At 40.4% G+C, this 17,624-nt stretch overlaps 1 protein-coding gene and 1 long non-coding RNA gene across 2 annotated transcripts in view; one reads left to right on the forward strand and one right to left on the reverse strand.

Moving 5' to 3' along the window:
• Positions 1–17,624, reverse strand: part of DYTN (dystrotelin) — a 56,937-nt gene that overhangs the window by 20,928 nt on the left and 18,385 nt on the right. The window lies entirely within an intron of this gene.
• Positions 1,461–16,909, forward strand: LOC138918820 (uncharacterized). Its single transcript, XR_011428620.1, has 3 exons — positions 1,461–1,595; positions 10,723–10,924; positions 15,224–16,909. It is a non-coding gene; the product is annotated as an uncharacterized lncRNA (long non-coding RNA).

A 17,624-nucleotide genomic window follows, 5' to 3' on the forward strand; every position in this document is an offset into this window, starting at 1 on the left:
ACCAGGCCGTCCTCCAATACTCGTTCTTTTAATGTAGTCTGCGAATGAGCTGCTTTTCAAACAATCAGTGACACAACGCTGGCTGCTGCTGAACTTACAGTTAACTATATCTTCCAGGTCTGTTCCACACTATTTGTTGTGAACCTGGGCCCATAAGTGTAGGACTTGCATTTAATCCCTTAAAATTTGGTCCTTATTCATTGCCCCTTTATTAATTGTTCCAGACTATCACACCTGAGTGACTCAAGGCTGTCATTCCACTCATCACCTATGCCTCTGGCATCACGTCACACATCTGACAAGCACGTCCTCTACTATGTTATCAAAATCCGTGATGAAGATGGTGGTGCAGACGAGAGCAAGGGTAAAGCCTTCACGTGGATTTCTGGCATTGATCAGCCTCACCTTTTGTGCATGCTGTGCTGATAAATGCCTTACTACGAGACCAGCAACGTATGCAGTGGGTATGAATTATATAAAAGGGAATAGCTTGGTTTAAAAAAAATCAGTTTGAGATAATTATTTTAAGAATTATGCTTTAAAGAACTAGATCTCGAAATTGCCTCTTATTGCCATACTACATTTCTTTCTTTTTGTTCTTTTAAAGCTTCAGTGCGTGGTTGTGTGCCCTAGTTGTTAGTTTTAGTTCTCATGTGAGACACCGCCGCCACAGTGGGACAACTGACAGCTGAGTATTGTGGGTTCCCGGGCCATGGTGGTGAGAACGCCAAATCCTAACCACTAGACCCCCAGGGCTGGCTCTGCCCTACATCTCTTAATTTCACTTCCAATTTCTTTTTCTTATACCATGGAAAGAATTAAAATTGCTTTTAACATTTCAATTATTAAACTACTTGAAAAGTGTTACTAGGCTCCTTTTCATGAGTTATCACAGAACTTAAAAAATGTCCCTCATCTTTCATACACTTATATTATGAAGCACATCGCATCATATACACATATATGAGGTATATATCTAGTAGATGCTCAATAAATTAACGATTTCATGCATAATTAATGTATATACACAAAATTGATAATAAAATAAAATAATAAAAGAACGACAACAGGAGACAGGAACTCAAGGAACGATTAGTCCCTTGAGAAACAAGAAGATGGTGACCAGTTTCCGACCAACCTAATCAGCCTGGCAGAAAGTTAGACGCTGTCGGAGAAAGGGTGCTGATTTCTTTAGAAGTAAGTAAAACACACACAAGAATCAAAACTTCACTGAAAATGCCTAGCCAGCTTTCGAGAAACAAAATCATGCCATCACAACTCAAAACGTAATATAATTATCCAGATGATTTTTGCTGTGCTTAACTACTCAAATAGAGTCAAAATCCCATTTTCCCTACTACTGGGCATAGATTTCTCTGTTTAAGGAATGTCTTCCAAATTAAAAAAAAAAAAAAAAAAAGAGCGTGGCAGGCTCTTTGCAGACTTTCGCATAGCACCGGAGGACAGGCTGCTGTGGGCATGCGCGGACCCTCACGCCCCACCTCCTCTCCCTGTGCAGAGCCGCCAGGGATCCGCGAGCCCTCCAGAGCTCGTTCCTAACGCTGACCACGGTCTGGAGAAGCAAGAGAGAGAAAGTAAGTCTTTGGTTTGAATTTAACCCATATTCCTAAGAATTCATCATGAGAACATGACAATGATATATATTTTAAATACAGTTTATTTCAAAAAGTGTCCGGCGTTCGGGTTTATGTCCAAATACAGTGAGGCAGATGTGCTTATGCTGAAAGTACAGTCGCATCATCTAATTTTCACACAACAGCTTTTTTTGAAAGAGATTTAAACATAAAAAAGAGTTTTAGGCTTAAAAATAAGTGACATAGTCTTTTGCCCGAGTCAGGCTGCTGCCCAGGCTTCTGCTTCCCAGAGGCGTCTACACAGCAGTCATGTCTCCTTTCTCTTGGCCCAGGCGCTCCTCGCTTCTACCCTTCACCTTCTGCTCAACTCTCCTGCCTTCCCACTGCTTCCTGCTTGGGCGTGTACTGAGTCATCACTTCTCTTTGAATTCACCAAGTCTCTCTGAGTTAATAACGGTCAGTTCAGTTCTCATTGACGGTTTTCCCACCAAACTTTGTCTCTCACGTCGCACTGACCCGCCCCAGCCCGGCCCAGGTCCTGGGGCGCCGTGTCCCAACCCTCGGCTGCCACACATCTGCATGGGAGATTGGATTTCATTACTCTGCGGTTACAAGCAGCTGCGCTATAGCCCGCGGCCTTCTCTCCTCCCTGCCAATGATCTGAGGAGGGGCTGGGCACCTCCTTCCACAGGAATGGCCTGAAAGAGGAAGGGGGAAGGGCAGGAGAAGACACTGGGCTACAGACTTGAGGCCACAGTCTCCAGTTAGTGTGCCCTCTTTGTAGCCCCTGAGTGGCCTGTCTGTGCCTGTGCAAATATTCAGACAGCCTCCGCATGCCTAGCACAGCCTTTCAATCAGTGAACTTTACAGTATTAACATCGGTGTTATCAAGTGGTACGTACTGTTCTGCAGTTGAGGAGCATTTCACGTTGGCACCTAGGCACCCACCGTGGTAAATCCATAGAACAGACGCCATGCTCTAGTCATTCCCAACGGAAGGATGCTACGCTATTTCCAGTTGTTCAGAATCACCAGCAGGGCTGCAGCGGACAAAGTTGTACGGGGCCCTCGTGCACGTACGTGCAAGGTTCTCAGGATTTAAGTTTAACGGACACCAGCTGTTTGCCCTCTTTGGGCACACACGTGCACACACATACACATACTTGAAAATGCACAGAATAAGGTCTGTAAAGATATTCCCCAAAGAGTTTACCTCCAGGGAACTAGGGACTGGACCTGGGCTGGGAATTATGGTGAAAAAGACTTTACCTTCATCTGTAATAGTTTAATTTTTGATATAAGGCAAAGAGATTCAGGTCTTATTTGCATAATTAAAAACGTTTTCCTAAAAAAAATCAAAGAAAGAAACGTACTACGTACATAAGACAGGCTGTAGCAACTTTAAAAACGAAAACGAGGTGAGAGGGAGGAAAAGGCGAGGAAACCAAAGCAGGAAAACCTCAGCACAGACAGACGCGGAAGCGGAAACGGCCTGCGTCGTGGCCACGGCTTTTCTTCCTCTTTCATCTGCAGCATCTTTCATCTTAGGGACCCGGCACCGGCAGCGCGCAGGCGCACGGCGGCCTGGGCGGTCCACGGCCCACGCTCCGCTCACGCTTCCTAGAGCTGTGCTGTGTGGGGACGATAACTCCTCTCTGATGACTGAAAAGCGGCACGGATGACCCTATTTGAAGACCTTCCTTAGGATCAGACTGTCCTGATTGCAGTGATTGAGGCGAAGCCTACAAGTGGAGTCACACGTGGGAGGCGACTGAGCGACTGATTGGAAACCTGACGACAGATTTGCAGAATGTGCACTTAAAAAAAAATTCCTAATCCTTACGATGAGAAAATTTTATTGAGGTTTTTTTAAAGATTCCTCCCTCATCGTATTTTTCTTTCACCTCCCTCTCCCATCTCTTCCCTTCTAAAATGCCTGAACATTTTCCTTAGATATGAACTAATTTTCCCTACTTTTTAATAACTTCAGCTCTCATGATGCTGAGTTGCCAGGTTAAGGCCTTGTGGGCAGAAGAAAGATTTGTCTGTAAGTAAGTTATATTCAGAAGTTTGGGGCAGAGACTTCAGATCTAGGGACGCTGGAGTGATTTAAAGATATCAAAGGTGAACGCAGCTTGCCTTTAGGATGTAGACTTAGGCACAGGCCCCTCAAAGCTAAACCGCCCACAAAGGCAGTGAACGACGCGGTTCGTTGGGCGCACAGCAGAGGGGCTGTGTGACGTGGCTTAGAATGGCCCACTCTGTGGAGAGGCAGGTCAGAGAAAATCCAAGTTGCTCAGCACCTTGGGAATGAGGATAGGTCTGCGTCTGGTCAAGGATGTCCCTATGCAGTCCTCTAAAACACGCCACAGAGAACAATACAAATGACACCATGATTACTCCCACGTGCCACTGTGGCCGTTAATTCATAGTTCTTAGCTGGATAGAAAACTTACAACGAATGGTGTGCTAGCGAACATCTTTTTAACCTGACACCCTCTGCTCTTCAGGAAGAATGATACAATTGATGGTATTAAATAGGTCAAAGGCTGGCCAGTTGTTATGTATTTTGAGGATATTATGGGTTTTCCTAACAGATATTGATTTGATCCTTCTGATACAAATTTGATTTTATTCTTTTGGGGTAAAAGTTGGGAGCATATTTGAGTTGAATTAAAGTAGAAATTTTAAGATCTGAAAAATGAATATAATGATATGCTTAAAATACTTTTCATAACTAATTTGAAAATCTTGATGAAGTAGATAATTTTCTCAAGAAAATTAAATGATCAGGGGCCGGCCCCGTGGCCGAGTGGTTAAGTTCTCGAGCTCCCCTGCGGCAGCCCAGGGTTTCGTGGGTTCAGATCCTGGGCACTGACATGGCACCGACTGTCAGGCCACGTTGAGGCGGCATCCCACATGCCACAACTAGAAGGACCCACAGCTAAGATATACAACTATGTACAGGGGAAATTTGGGCAGATAAAGCAGAAAAACAAAAAGAAGATTGGCAACAGTTGTTAGCTCACGTGCCAATCTTTAAAAAAAAAAAAGAAAATTAAATGATCAAAGTTAACTGAAGAAAGCATGAATAGACTTTTAAGCTTGAAGAGATAGAAAAATTTATCTAAATATTATAAAGGCTCCAGTGTCCTAGGGTTTTATTATCTTTTTTTAAAATTTTATTTTTCCTTTTTCTCCCCAAATCCCCCCGGTACATAGTTGTATATTTTTAGTTGTGGGTTCTTCTAGTTGTGTTATGTGGGACGCTGCCTCAGTGAGGCCTGATGAGGGGTGCCATGTCCGCGCCCAGGATCCGAACCGGCGAAACCCTGGGCCACCACAGTGGAGTACTCGAACTTAACCACTCGGCCAAGGGGCCGGCTCTGGGTTTTATTCTTAAATTGCAATGGCAGTTGTTAAAAAAAGAAATATATATTATGTTAGATGAATTGTTTCAAATACAAGAAAAGATGAAAAATGACTAGTTGCTTAATATAACCATTAAAACTCAAATGCTCAAAACTGACAAAGATAGTGTTAAGAGAGAGAGGCTATTCTGACTCATAAATGTTGAAATTCTAAATACAAAGATGACCACATCAAATTTAAGGTGGATTTAAAGAATAATCCACTACAAAGATGTATAGCTTCTGGTTCCAGCAGCAGTTCCAATAGAACCAGGGGCTCTATTAGTGCGATTCTTCCAATTAGGAAGACTTGATCATTTCAGTTGATGCTGAAAAGGGATTTAAAATAAATAAATTCAAAACCATTTCTGATTTCATATCTCAAAAAACTTTTAAAACATAAGAAAAGAAAATGACTTTCTCCACATTAAAAAGAATCTCAAACCAACAACTAACACCATAATATTTAATGGAAAAACACTGGATAAATGCCCCATTAAATCTAATTCCATTTAAAATAAAATAAAAATAAATTTTATCTACAAAATAAATAAGATAAAATACATGCCCCATTTCTCTTGCCTTATTCAATATTGTTCTGAAAGATCTGGACTCTCTCAGGAATGAAGACATGAAACAGAAATAAGAGGTTTAAAAATTGAAAAGAAACCAGAATGCCTTTTTTCCCCCAGACTGCTTGATTGTCTACCTAGGAGCAAGAGATTCAAACTAAACCAATATTTGAAATTATTAAGAGAGTTAAGAAAGGTTCCTCTTTACAAGATGATTATTCAAAAATCCATAACTTTCCCATATACCATCATCAATAATTAAGAAAAAGATATAATGGGAAAGGCCTTTATTCATAATAGCAACAACTAACATAGGATACCCAGGGTGCCCTCAGTGAGAAACATACAGAATGAGAAGAAGTAAGTTACAGGTGCCAGCCCCGTGGCCGAGTGGGTAAGTTCGCCTGCTCTGCTTCGGTGGCCCAGGGTTTTGCCGGTTCAGATCCTGGGCATGGACCTAGCACCGCTCGTCAGGCCACGTTGGGCAGTGGACCACATAGCAGAGCCAGAAGGACCTACAACTAGAATATGCAACTGTGTACTGGGGGGCTATGGGGAGAAGAAAGGAAAAAAAAGAAGATTGTCAATGGATGTTAGCTCAGGTGCTAACCTTTAAAAAAAAAAAAAAAAGAAGTAAGCTATATACAACCTTTTACTGAGAGAGAGAAAAAGACTCAAAAAAAGTAGAGTCCTAAAGATCACAAAGACAGCAGGTATTCCCACATCACCATATAGGTGTAATGCAAAACAAACCAAAATGCTAATAGGTTTAATTTGGTGCCTTACAAATGATTTTAAAGTTCTTCTAGAAAAATAACTATTTAATAATAACTAACACTTAAAAAAATAAAAATGAGTGACGTCAGCAAGACAGTGGAAGAGGAAGCTATGGCCTCTCCCGCCCTGAGACACATTGATGAAGCAGCAATTCAAGAGCAGTTCAGCTTCTGCCTGAGAGGGAAGGAGAGGTCTGGACCATATGTCCAGTGTTCTGAATTTTCTGGGGGCTGCCTGAGGTACTGGCTTCTGTCTTACTTGTCTTGGAACATAGATGGGACCCAGCATACTCTAGATGCCTGGGTGCCACTGAGAACAAAGAAGGACAGCAGTTTGCGCTAGCACAAAGGTTTGACAGGTCATTGAGGGAAAAAAAAAATATATATATATATATATATATATGTATGTGTCTCTATATATGTATCTATATATAAAATCCTACAGCCCAATGGCAAAAAAACCCAAATAACCTGATTAGAAAATGAGCAGAGGGAGCTGGCCTGGTGGCTCAGTGGTTAAGGTTGCACGCTCTGCTTTGGCAGCCTGGGGTTCCCAGGTTCGGATCCCGGGCACAGACCTAGCACCAATCGTCAAGCCACACTGTGGCAGCATACCACATAAAATAGAATAAGATTGGCACAGATGTTAGCTCAGGGCCAATCTTCCTCACACACACACACACACACACACACAAAATGAACAGAAGATCTGAATAGACATTTTTCCACAGAAGACATATAAATGGCCAACAGTTACATGAAAAGATGCTCAACATCGCTAATCATAACGGAAATGTGAGTCAAAACCACAATGAGATATCACCTCACACATGTTAGAATGGCTATTATCTAAAAGACAAGAGATAGCAAGTGTTGGTGAGGATGTGGAGAAAAGGGAACACTTGTGCATTGTTGGTAGGGATGCAAATTGGTGCAGCTGCTATGAAAAAGAGTATGGAGAGTCCTCAAAAAGCTAAAAATAGAACTACCATATGATCCAGCCATCCTACCTCTGGGTATTTTTCTGAAGGAAATGAAGACACTAACTTGATTAGCCATGTGCACCCCCACATTCACAGCTGCATTATTTACAGTAGCTGAGACATGGAAGCAACCTCAGCATCCATCGATGGATTAGTGGATAGAGAAGATGTGGTACAAATATGTACGATGGAGTATTGTTCTGCCATAAAAAAGAACGAAGTCTTGCCATTTGAGACAACATGGGTGAAACTTGAGGGCATTATGCTAGGTGAAATAAGTCAGATGGAGAAAGAGAATATGATCTCACTTGTATGTAGAATCTAAAAAAACAAAAAAGTGAGCTCACAGATACAGAGAAGAGGTTAGTGGTTGCCAGAGGTGGGGGGTGGGGGGTGGGGGAAATGAGTGAAAGAGGTCAAAAGGTACAAACTTTCTGTTAAAAAATAAATAAGTCTTGGGGATGTAATGTGTAGCATGGTGACTATAGTTAGTAATACTGTATTGTGTATTTGAAAGTTGCTAAGAGAATAGATCTTCAAAGTTTTCATCACAAGAAAAAAATTTGTAACTATGGGCAGTGATGGATGTTAAATAGACTTACTATGTGATCATTTGGCAATATATACAAACATCGAGTCATTATACCCTACCCCTGAAACTAATATAATGTTATACGTCAACTGTACCTCAATAGAAAAAAACAAACAAAAAAGAAAACTATCCACTTTGAGTTACTTTGTGAATGACCCCATATAAGTTAAATTGATGGTATGAAAGATCATAAAGAAATTAAGTTCAAAGAGAAAACTTGTTCTATAATATGTTAATGGGTATCGTAAACCTAGAATAATTCAAACAATATTCTCATGTAAAAACAAAACTAAAAGCCATTGAGCTAAGACCCGACACCATGAAACTTCTGGAAGAAAACATAGGCAGTATGCTCTGTGACATTGGTCTGAGCAGCATATTTTCAAGTACCATGTCTGACCGGGCAAGGGAAACAAAAGAAAAAATGAACAAATGGGACTACATCAAACTAAAAAGCTTCTGCACTGCAAAGGAAACCATCAACAAAACAAAAAGACAACCTAACAATTGGGAGGAGATATTTGCAAACCATATATCAGATAAGGGGTTAATATCCAAAATATACAAAGAACTCATACATCTCAACAAAAAAACCAACAACCCAATTATAAAACGGGCAAAAGATCTGAACAGAGATTTCTCCAAAGAAGATATACGGATGGCCAACAGGCACATGAAAAGATGCTCAACATCATTAGCTATCATGGAAAAGCAAATCAAAACTACAATGAGGTATCACCTCACTCTGGTCAGAATGGCTATAATCAACAAGAAAGGAAACAACAAATGTTGGAGAGGGTGTAGAGAGAAGGGAACCCTCGTACACTGCTGGTGGGAGTGCAAACTGGTGCAGCCACTATGGAAAGCAGTATGGCGTTTCCTCAAAAAAATTAAGAATAGATCTACCATATGATCCAGCTATCCCACTGCTGGGTATTTATCCAAAGAACTTGAAAATGCAAAGGCATAAAGATACTTGCACCCCTATGTTCATTGCAGCATTACACACAATAGCCAAGACTTGGAAGCAACGTAGGTGCCCATCAAGGGACGAACGGATAAAGAAGATGTGGTATATATACACAATGGAATACTACTCAGCCATAAGAAATGATGAAATCCGGCCATTTGTGCCAACATGGATTGTCCTTGAGGGTACTATGCTGAGTGAAATAAGTCAGAGGGAGAAAGTCAAATATTGTATGATCTCACTCATAAGTAGAGGATAAAAACAACGACAAACACACATAAGGCAACAGAGATTGGATTGGTGGTTACCAAAGGGAAAGGGGGGGAGGGCAAAAGGGTGATTAGGCTCACAAGTGAGGTGATGGACTATAATTAGTTTTTGGGTGGGGAACATGATGTAATCTACACAGAATTCAAAATGTATTACGATATACATCTGAAAGCTCTATAATGTTATAATCCAATGTTATTGCAATTAATAAAAAATAATAAATTAATTACTAGAATTTTGTAAAAAAGCCATTGACCTGAATAGATAGCAGTAAAACACTCTAAAGTGGTGAAAATTATAGCATATACTAAAGGAAACACTACACAGAAATAAGAAAGGAAAAGATTTATTTGAAGTAAAAAGTGGGAGAGGGGGAATACTGTCACGTTCTAAAGTGCATTGAAACAAAAGCCAGGAGATTTAAATGTTAAATGTCGAAAACAATCAAACCACATTAAAACAGAGAGAGCTCAAGAATCATTTGATTTCTTAATGGAGAAAATTTTCCAAGTGTAAAACTGTGTAAGAAGTCAGAAAGGAGAAGATTGATAGTGTTTTCTTAAGAATTGAAAACGTCTATACTATAGGTCATACTATAAATAAGACTAAAAGGAAATAACTATGAAGAAAGGTTTCCTGTAGTTAACATTTAAAGGTTCAAGTACGTTAACAAATCAAACTGATGCGTCAGTAAAAATGGACCAAGGGCGCTGACAGGAGAGAAAATACAACTGCCTTCTAAACTATGTGGGAAAGAAGTTTCATCTCATGCAATCAGGGAAATGAAAATTAAGGCAAATAAATATATTCTGCTCACAAAATTAATGAGATTTAAAATATGGTAATAGTCAACATTAGCAAGGATCAAGTGAGAGAGCTTCTGGAGTTCACTGGGAGGGTAATTTGGCAGATCCCTTCTAAACAGCAATTTTGCAATAAGTACAGAATCTTAATAATGTTTCCACTTCTCATTCTAGTGATTCCAGTCTAAGAAATATATCCTAATGAAATAATTGGGGAACCATGCACAATGAATAATGTACAAGGATTTCAATAGTAAAATTTTAAATTATAGCAAAAATTGGAAATAACCCAAACATCCAACAACAGACGAGGGGTTAAATAAATGTTACATTCATTTAAATAAAAATTGCATAACCATTAAGATAATTTTGAAGACTAATGGCAATGGAAGGTGCTCACAATATAACTTACATTGATATGGAGCAATTTAATCAATAAATTTTGTGGTATAATGTAAACTATATTAAAAATGTTCGCAGAGAAGGAAGTACACCAAAATATTAACAATGGTTATGTCATGGATTGGTTGTCATTTTAATTTTGTTCTTTGCTCCTTTCTGACTTTTCCAAATTTTCTATAATAAATATGTAGCACTTTATGATTGACGATAACAAGTTATTGTAAAAGATATGTTCCCAGATTTTTCCTTCTTCATATTAACGCCTTGAAAATATTCCCCAAACTAAGGAAGGTTCGAATCTCCCTGCACCACGACAGAGCAGTCTGAGTCAGTCGTGTCTCATCCACAGGTCCCTTCTGTTCCCAACACACCAGATGCTGTCCGCCATTTGCTGAGCCTCAGCTGCCCTTTGAGATACTGGTTTGGAGGCCCTGTGGCCGCTGTTCCCACTGGTTCTGCTGGACTTCTACACACTGGCACTTTGGAGCTCTTGTACTGAATGGAGAGCCTGGTATAAAGTAGACTTTTTAGTTACCAGGTATGCCACTGAGGTAAGTCTTTCTAGAAAATGTTCAATTAGATGTTAAATTTAATGTCCAAAAAAACAGCAATAAACTAGCCCAACTTTTTTCTCTGTAATCTTTTCCCACTACGGAGTTGATAGCCAATAACAGGAATGAAAATTCCACTTCCCCTCCATCTTGACAACCTAGAAATGAGAACGTACAGAAATTCAAGGATGACTGCAGAAAATCCCTGGGTCAGCTCGTCCAGGTCAGACACCAGGGGTTTTCTAAGCGCAGGTGTGTGCTTATGACGTCATATCCGAAAGAACATAGAATGGAGAAGACCAGTTTAAGGTCAGGCATATTCCATTTTATACAAATCCATTTAGTTTCATTCTTTTATTCAAAAACTATTTTAAAGCATCTTACTAAATTGAGTTATTGCAGATAAAAAGGTTCTTTTTTAGAAAAAGCAGAGAACTCCCTGCTCACAGAGCCTTCCCATCTGATGAATAGACAAATATACAATCCCTTTTGACATAATGTGATTATTTCTGCAGAATGCAAGGAGAGTACAGGGAAAGAAATGATTATTCTGTGACACACTTCAATTTTTTGTGTTCAATTTTGTGTTTAAGGGTGGGCATTCTGTGGTAGAAAAACAGGGTAACCCATAACTTCTTTGTCACACATCTTCTGAGTGACAACTCTATTCCTACCCCATCTGAGGTCATTTTAGTGGCTTGGGTTGTTTACACCATTTTTTGTACTCATAGAAATATTGAAAAACATCAAATACATATTGAATCTGTTTTTGAGGCAGAAATGGCATCCTCCCATACATATTATTGTGCCACTTGTCCTTTCCTCTTAATGTATGATGATGAACACCCTCTAGTGTAATAGCTGGGTGCTAAACTTTGCTCTGTGGTGGTCTCATTCTGTTCTGTCTGTATCATGTGCTCCACCCTTTTCTACCCGGGCGCCCTTCCTGCCTCTGGTTCACTGCCCCGCCAGCCAGGGCTTCGCTGTGCGTCCTCACTGACTCTGTAGAGGCTCGTTTGTTGCTATAGGACGGAGTTCCAAAAATAGATGAAGGGCCAAATCTTCCGCATATTTTTATGTTTAGTAGACTCCACTCTTCTACAGCCAATCCCCCCACGTGCACTAGATCCCATCGCCTCCTGGCTGCTGAATCGCATTGCTGCATCCGTTCTCCGTCTTGCACCAGATCATCAAGTTTTCTCTCTACAGGCTCATTCCCCTCAGAACACAAACATGCTGTCATAACAAAACATTCTCTTAACTTAGTCACTCCACCACCTACATTATCTCTTTGCTCCCTCTACAGTAAAAAATCCTACAAAGAATTTTTTTGCTTGGTATCTTCAGTTCCTCAGCTCTCATTCTCTCCTAAACTGCTTCCAGTCTGATTTTTTCTACTACTGCAGTCCTACGATGCTCTTTTTGAGGGCATCAATGGTTTCCTCATTGCTAAATCCTAAGGTCAATTCTTACTTGACCCAGCAGCAGCATTTGACGCAGCAGACCACGCCCTCCTCCTTGAAACACTTTCTCTACCGGTCTTCCAGGAGTTCTCATTTTCTTGGTTTTTCTCCCACCTCACTCCTTACTTTCTGTCTCCTTTTCTGGTTTTTCTTCTTCTACCCAACTTTGTAAAGTGGGTGTCCCAGGACGCAGGACTCCGTTCTTCACTCTTCTCTGTCTACCCTCTCTCTTTGGTGATCTCACTCATCTCAAGGCTTTGAAAGCCACATATGTCAACAATTCCCAAATTTGTATCTCCAGTAGACTTTCTCCTAAATTCCAGGCTCGAACAGTCAACTGACTACTCAACCTCTCCACGTGGATGTCTAAGAGATGTCTCGATCTCAGTGTGACCCGGACCGAACTGCTGAGCTTCCCCCACAGCCCTGCTCCACCACAGCTCCCCCTGTTTCAGATGACAGCAACTTCATCCTTCTACTTACTGTTGCACCACCATGACCGTATATTTCCTATAGACACAAGAACCCCTAGATCTGAGGATGAGAACATCAATTCTGTTAGTTGATCCAAGTATATAAGGAAACCTAATATGTGAAAAGTTGATATTTTAATTAAGTGGAAAAAAGATGCATAATTGACTATCCATCTGAAAGAAGGCAAACCTAGACCCCCACTAAAATAAATTCCAAATGGATTGAAAATTTAAATTAAAAATTCAAAATAGAAACATTAGAAGACAATTTAGAAAAATATTTAACCTCGTTTCTACTCCTGTCCCTTTAGTCTATTCTCAGCATCTCCTCCTCCATTCCATTCAGCCACTCTGGCCCCCTTGCTCTTCTCTGGACCTGCCAGGCACGCTCTGCTTGAGCGGGCTGTCTCCTCAACCTGCCTTCGGCTTTTCTCACACACCCGTGTGACTCACACCCTCACCTCCTTCAAGGTTTTGTTCAAATACTGCCTCTCACTGAGACCCCCATGACAGCCCTATTTAAGTTTGCTACCAACGCTCCCTCCAGGTCTTGGTGTCTTTTTCTGTTCTCCTTTTTTTCTTTTACTCTAGAACTTACAACTTCTAATATACCATGTAATTCACTTGCATGCCTATTTCTCATAGTTTGGTCCCCCTCCTAGAATGAAAGCTCCGTGAGGGCAGAGATCTTGGTCTCTTTTGTTCACTGGTATGTCCCAAGTGCCTAGAACAGTGTTCACTAAATGTTTATTGAATAAATAAATGAACAAATATTTTTTGGTTATTTTCTGAAAAGTCTGTAGCTTTTTGCACTTCTGCCAGGTTTCGAGAGCTCCTGTTTTCTTCCATATTCACCAGCACTGGGTGTTGTTATTCACTGAATCCTTGCCATTCTGATAAATAAAAGGGTGATAGCTCATGTTCCTTTAATTTGCATTTTTCGTTTTTTTTTTTTAAAGACTGGCACTTGAGCTAACAACTGTTGCCAATCTTTTTTTTTCCCCCTTTTTCTCCCCGACTCCCCCCGGTACATACTTGTATATTTTAGTTGTGGGTCATTCCAGTTGTGGCATGTGGGACACCGCCTCACCATGGACTGATGAGCCGTGCCATGTCCGCGTCCAGAATCCAGACCAGTGAAACTGGGGGCCAACGAAGCGGAGCACATGAACTTAGCCACTCAGCCACCGTGCTGGCACCAAATTTGCATTTTTCTAATCACCAGTGAGGTGGAGCGTATTTTTGTGTGTTTAGCGGCTGTCTGGAATTCCTCTCCTGTGGCTGCCTGTTTGTATATTGGGATGTTTTCCTCCTTACCCTCTCCTCCTCCTCTTCCTCATTTTCCTCTTCCTCATCTCCTCCTCCTCCACCTTGTTCTTGTTCTTCTCTTTCTTCTGAGTTTTTCTTATCGACTTGCAGGAGTCCTTTGTACAGCACAGTTTGTGTTATTATGAAAATATTTTTCTAAGTCTAAGGCTTATCTTTTCATTTGGTGATGATGTCATTGACCATGGGAAGGCGTTAAACCTGCTCGTTGTAGCGAACATCTATGCATCTGTTGCTTCATGGTTCCTGATTTTCTGTCTTGTTAGGAAGGTCTCCTTAAACCCCAGGTGTCCTAAATTTTTATAATATTTTTGTTTTAATTTCTTTTAACATTTAAATTTCAATCAATTTGTAATTTATTATAGTATATGGGGTGAAATAAGGGCCAGTTTTGTTTTCTCTCAGATGGATAGCCAATTATGCATCCTTTTCCATTGAACTGAGATGCCACCTTTGTCTTATGTTAGGTTCCTGTTTATATTTGGATCAATAACTAAATTTTGAATTCTCGTCCCCAGACCTACATGTCCCTTCCTTTTTTATACTCAGTCATAGCAGCTATCCAGTAAGTCTTTTTTTTTTAGTTCCAGTAAGTTTGAATATCTGTTGAGGAACATCCCCTCTCACTCTTCTTTAATTTCATAACTTTAAACACTCTTGTACATTTATTCTTCCAACGTGTCTTCAAAATTATTTTATCCTGTTTAAAAAACATTGCGACTCTCTTTGGGAATGCATTGAATTTAAATACAGTCAATTCTCATTATTCGTGGTCCTTCTGCTCCATGCAGTCACCGTGGACACTGAATTCGTGAACCTGAACTAGTGCTCCCAGGGAAACACAGAGGTGGGTTCCTGCAGTCTCTGGTCACGTTTTCGCCAACTGATCAATACACAACCTTGTTTTACGTGTGTTTCTGTTTAAAGACATCTTATTTAATATCTATTGTTGATTCATTCCCCTTGAACTCATGGCCAACAGCACAGTAACTCATGCTTGAATGGAGCTTTCCCAACACATCGATTTTCTCTTTAAGGCCCATCACAGTCTTCTTGCAGTGAAGAACACAGACAGCTTTTCAGCACTGTGTTTGCAATAGTGAAATCATCAACAAAAAGCACAAAAATGTGGAAAACACGGCACAAAACAGGCTGTGAAAAGGACACGTGTTTACAGAATGAGCTGAAACAAGAAGGCAGAGCATCTCTCAGTTCGACCCCAGCTGTGCATCAAGCAACTCAAACTTTTTGCTGCCCTGTGCACGTCTGCAGATGACCAAGAAAGCACTGCAAGTAGGGATTTGGGGTTGCAAATAGGTTTTCATGGGTAGGTGAGTTCATAATTATGGAATCTGTGAATAATGAGGATCAACTGTGTTCATCTCTGGAGCATGTACATTCTTACGCTAGTGTCTTCTCTTTCAGGAATTTGGCAATATTTCTCTTTTGTTCAGGTCTTATTTTCTGTACTCAGTGAACTATTACCGTTTTTTTATATGGGTCTTGTATCTTTTTGGTTAAGCTATTTTTCCTAGTTTTTTAAAAAAAAATTTTTATGGGTATTGTGAACAAGATTTTTATAAAATTTCTAGCTGGTTTTTGCTATAGAGTAAAGAGCTATTAATTTGTGCATATGTATTTTATTTTCCACCATTTGAAGCCTATTAATTCTAGCAGTTTTTGATAGAGTAATTTGAACTTTCTTGGGGATTTGTGATCATATTAGCAGCAAATGGAGGTAATTCTATTCTTTTTTACTGTTTTAATTTTCTTTTTTATTATATTTGCAAGAACTTCCCAAAATATGTAATAACAGTGTTGACATTTGGCACCTAGCTTTCAATTACATTTTTGTAAATGAAAATGTCCTCAGTGTGAACTACCGTATGTAAAGTAAGTGACTCCACTTCAAAAGGGAGGAGGCTCATTACCAGGCAGAATGTTCGCTGCATCAAGGAATGAATTCCATATTTCTACTTGGCAATAGCCATTGATCTCTTAGAAGATGGTCAGTACTAATGTGCCAACTTAATACATATCAAGGATGCGTTTTTGCCTATTACCACATTGTAAAATAGGAATATTCCACATTGATTTCTCCTAGACCAGCCACTAGTCAGAACTTCTGAGCCCATCAATATCTAGGCTAAACTGAAAGTTATTACATAAGAATTTTATGTAACTCTGGGAACAACTCTATTGTACTCAGGTGGACAGACCATAACACACTGACGTTTGAAGAACGCTTAGCCTTGCGTAGCTCGTGCAATCGCCTTTCCTCATCTTATCTCCACAGACGCTACTCTGGGAGTAGGAAGCACAGGTTATCCCTGTCATCAGGTGAAGAAACTGAGTCACAAAAACATGAAGTGACTTCCCCAGAGCCACACACACAGTTGGCTGAGGACAAGGCTTCCATCTCTCTCTGTCCCAGGCTCAAACTTCACTACCTTCTTCCCACACTGGGTCATGACTCCCTGTGGTGCCCTTTCCTGCTCCATTCTAAAATAGCTCACAATCCACCTTGTCTATCCACCCAACAACCCCTCCATCATGCACCCACCCATCTTATTAGTCACTCAGTCAGTCAATCAGTGAACATTCACTGAGCATTTCTCATATTCAGACTTTGTTATAGATTCTGGAAATAGAACTGGAAACAATAAAATGTCCCTTCACCCATGGGGCTTACATTTTAGCCAAAAATAAATAAATAAATAAAAGCAAAATATATAGGATGTCAGAAGCAGATGAAAAGCTTTGAAGGAAAACAAAGCAAGGGAGGAGGATTGAGAGTGGGGTGGGGGACGGGGCTGACTGTCCCGTGGGTGGTCAGGAAAGGCCTCAGGGATGAGCTGACATCTGAGCAAAGACCTTTTGCGAGTCTTTAGGAGGCGGGGAGTCAAGCCATGCATAAACACCAAATTGTAAAGTGACAAAATGACCACAGAAATAGGGTCTGGCATGGAAATGGAAATATGCTGGCGGATATGTAAGAAAAGATTAGAGAACTACAAAAGAAATTAATAAATGAATACCAATCCAATTTAAACCAGTCTATTCTTATACTCCCAGTAGATAAAATGAGAGTGAACTAATAATTCTGGTTTTTTTCCTCCTAAAGGTTGGATGATCATAAGCCCAAGGAAACAGTATCTCTTTCCTTTACCTTCTGCAATTTTAAATTGTGGAGAAGTGGTTACTTCAAAAGCTAAGGTCATGAAGACTTTGTAACGTCCTCGTTAGGCTGTGGTCAGGGTGCGATGGGTGAGCTCATGGGCCAGGAGTGGGCTGTGTTTCGGGATAAGCCTCCGGAGCACAAATGGGCATTCTGAATTGTGAGGATTGACAAAATTCACAACTTTTGAGCCAATGACTTTACTTAAGTGAACTTATCTTAATAAAATGTTAAAAATATAGGAATATGCATGTATAGAG

This window comes from Equus caballus, chromosome 18 (assembly GCF_041296265.1).
Source record: "Equus caballus isolate H_3958 breed thoroughbred chromosome 18, TB-T2T, whole genome shotgun sequence".
NCBI lineage: Eukaryota > Metazoa > Chordata > Mammalia > Perissodactyla > Equidae > Equus > Equus caballus.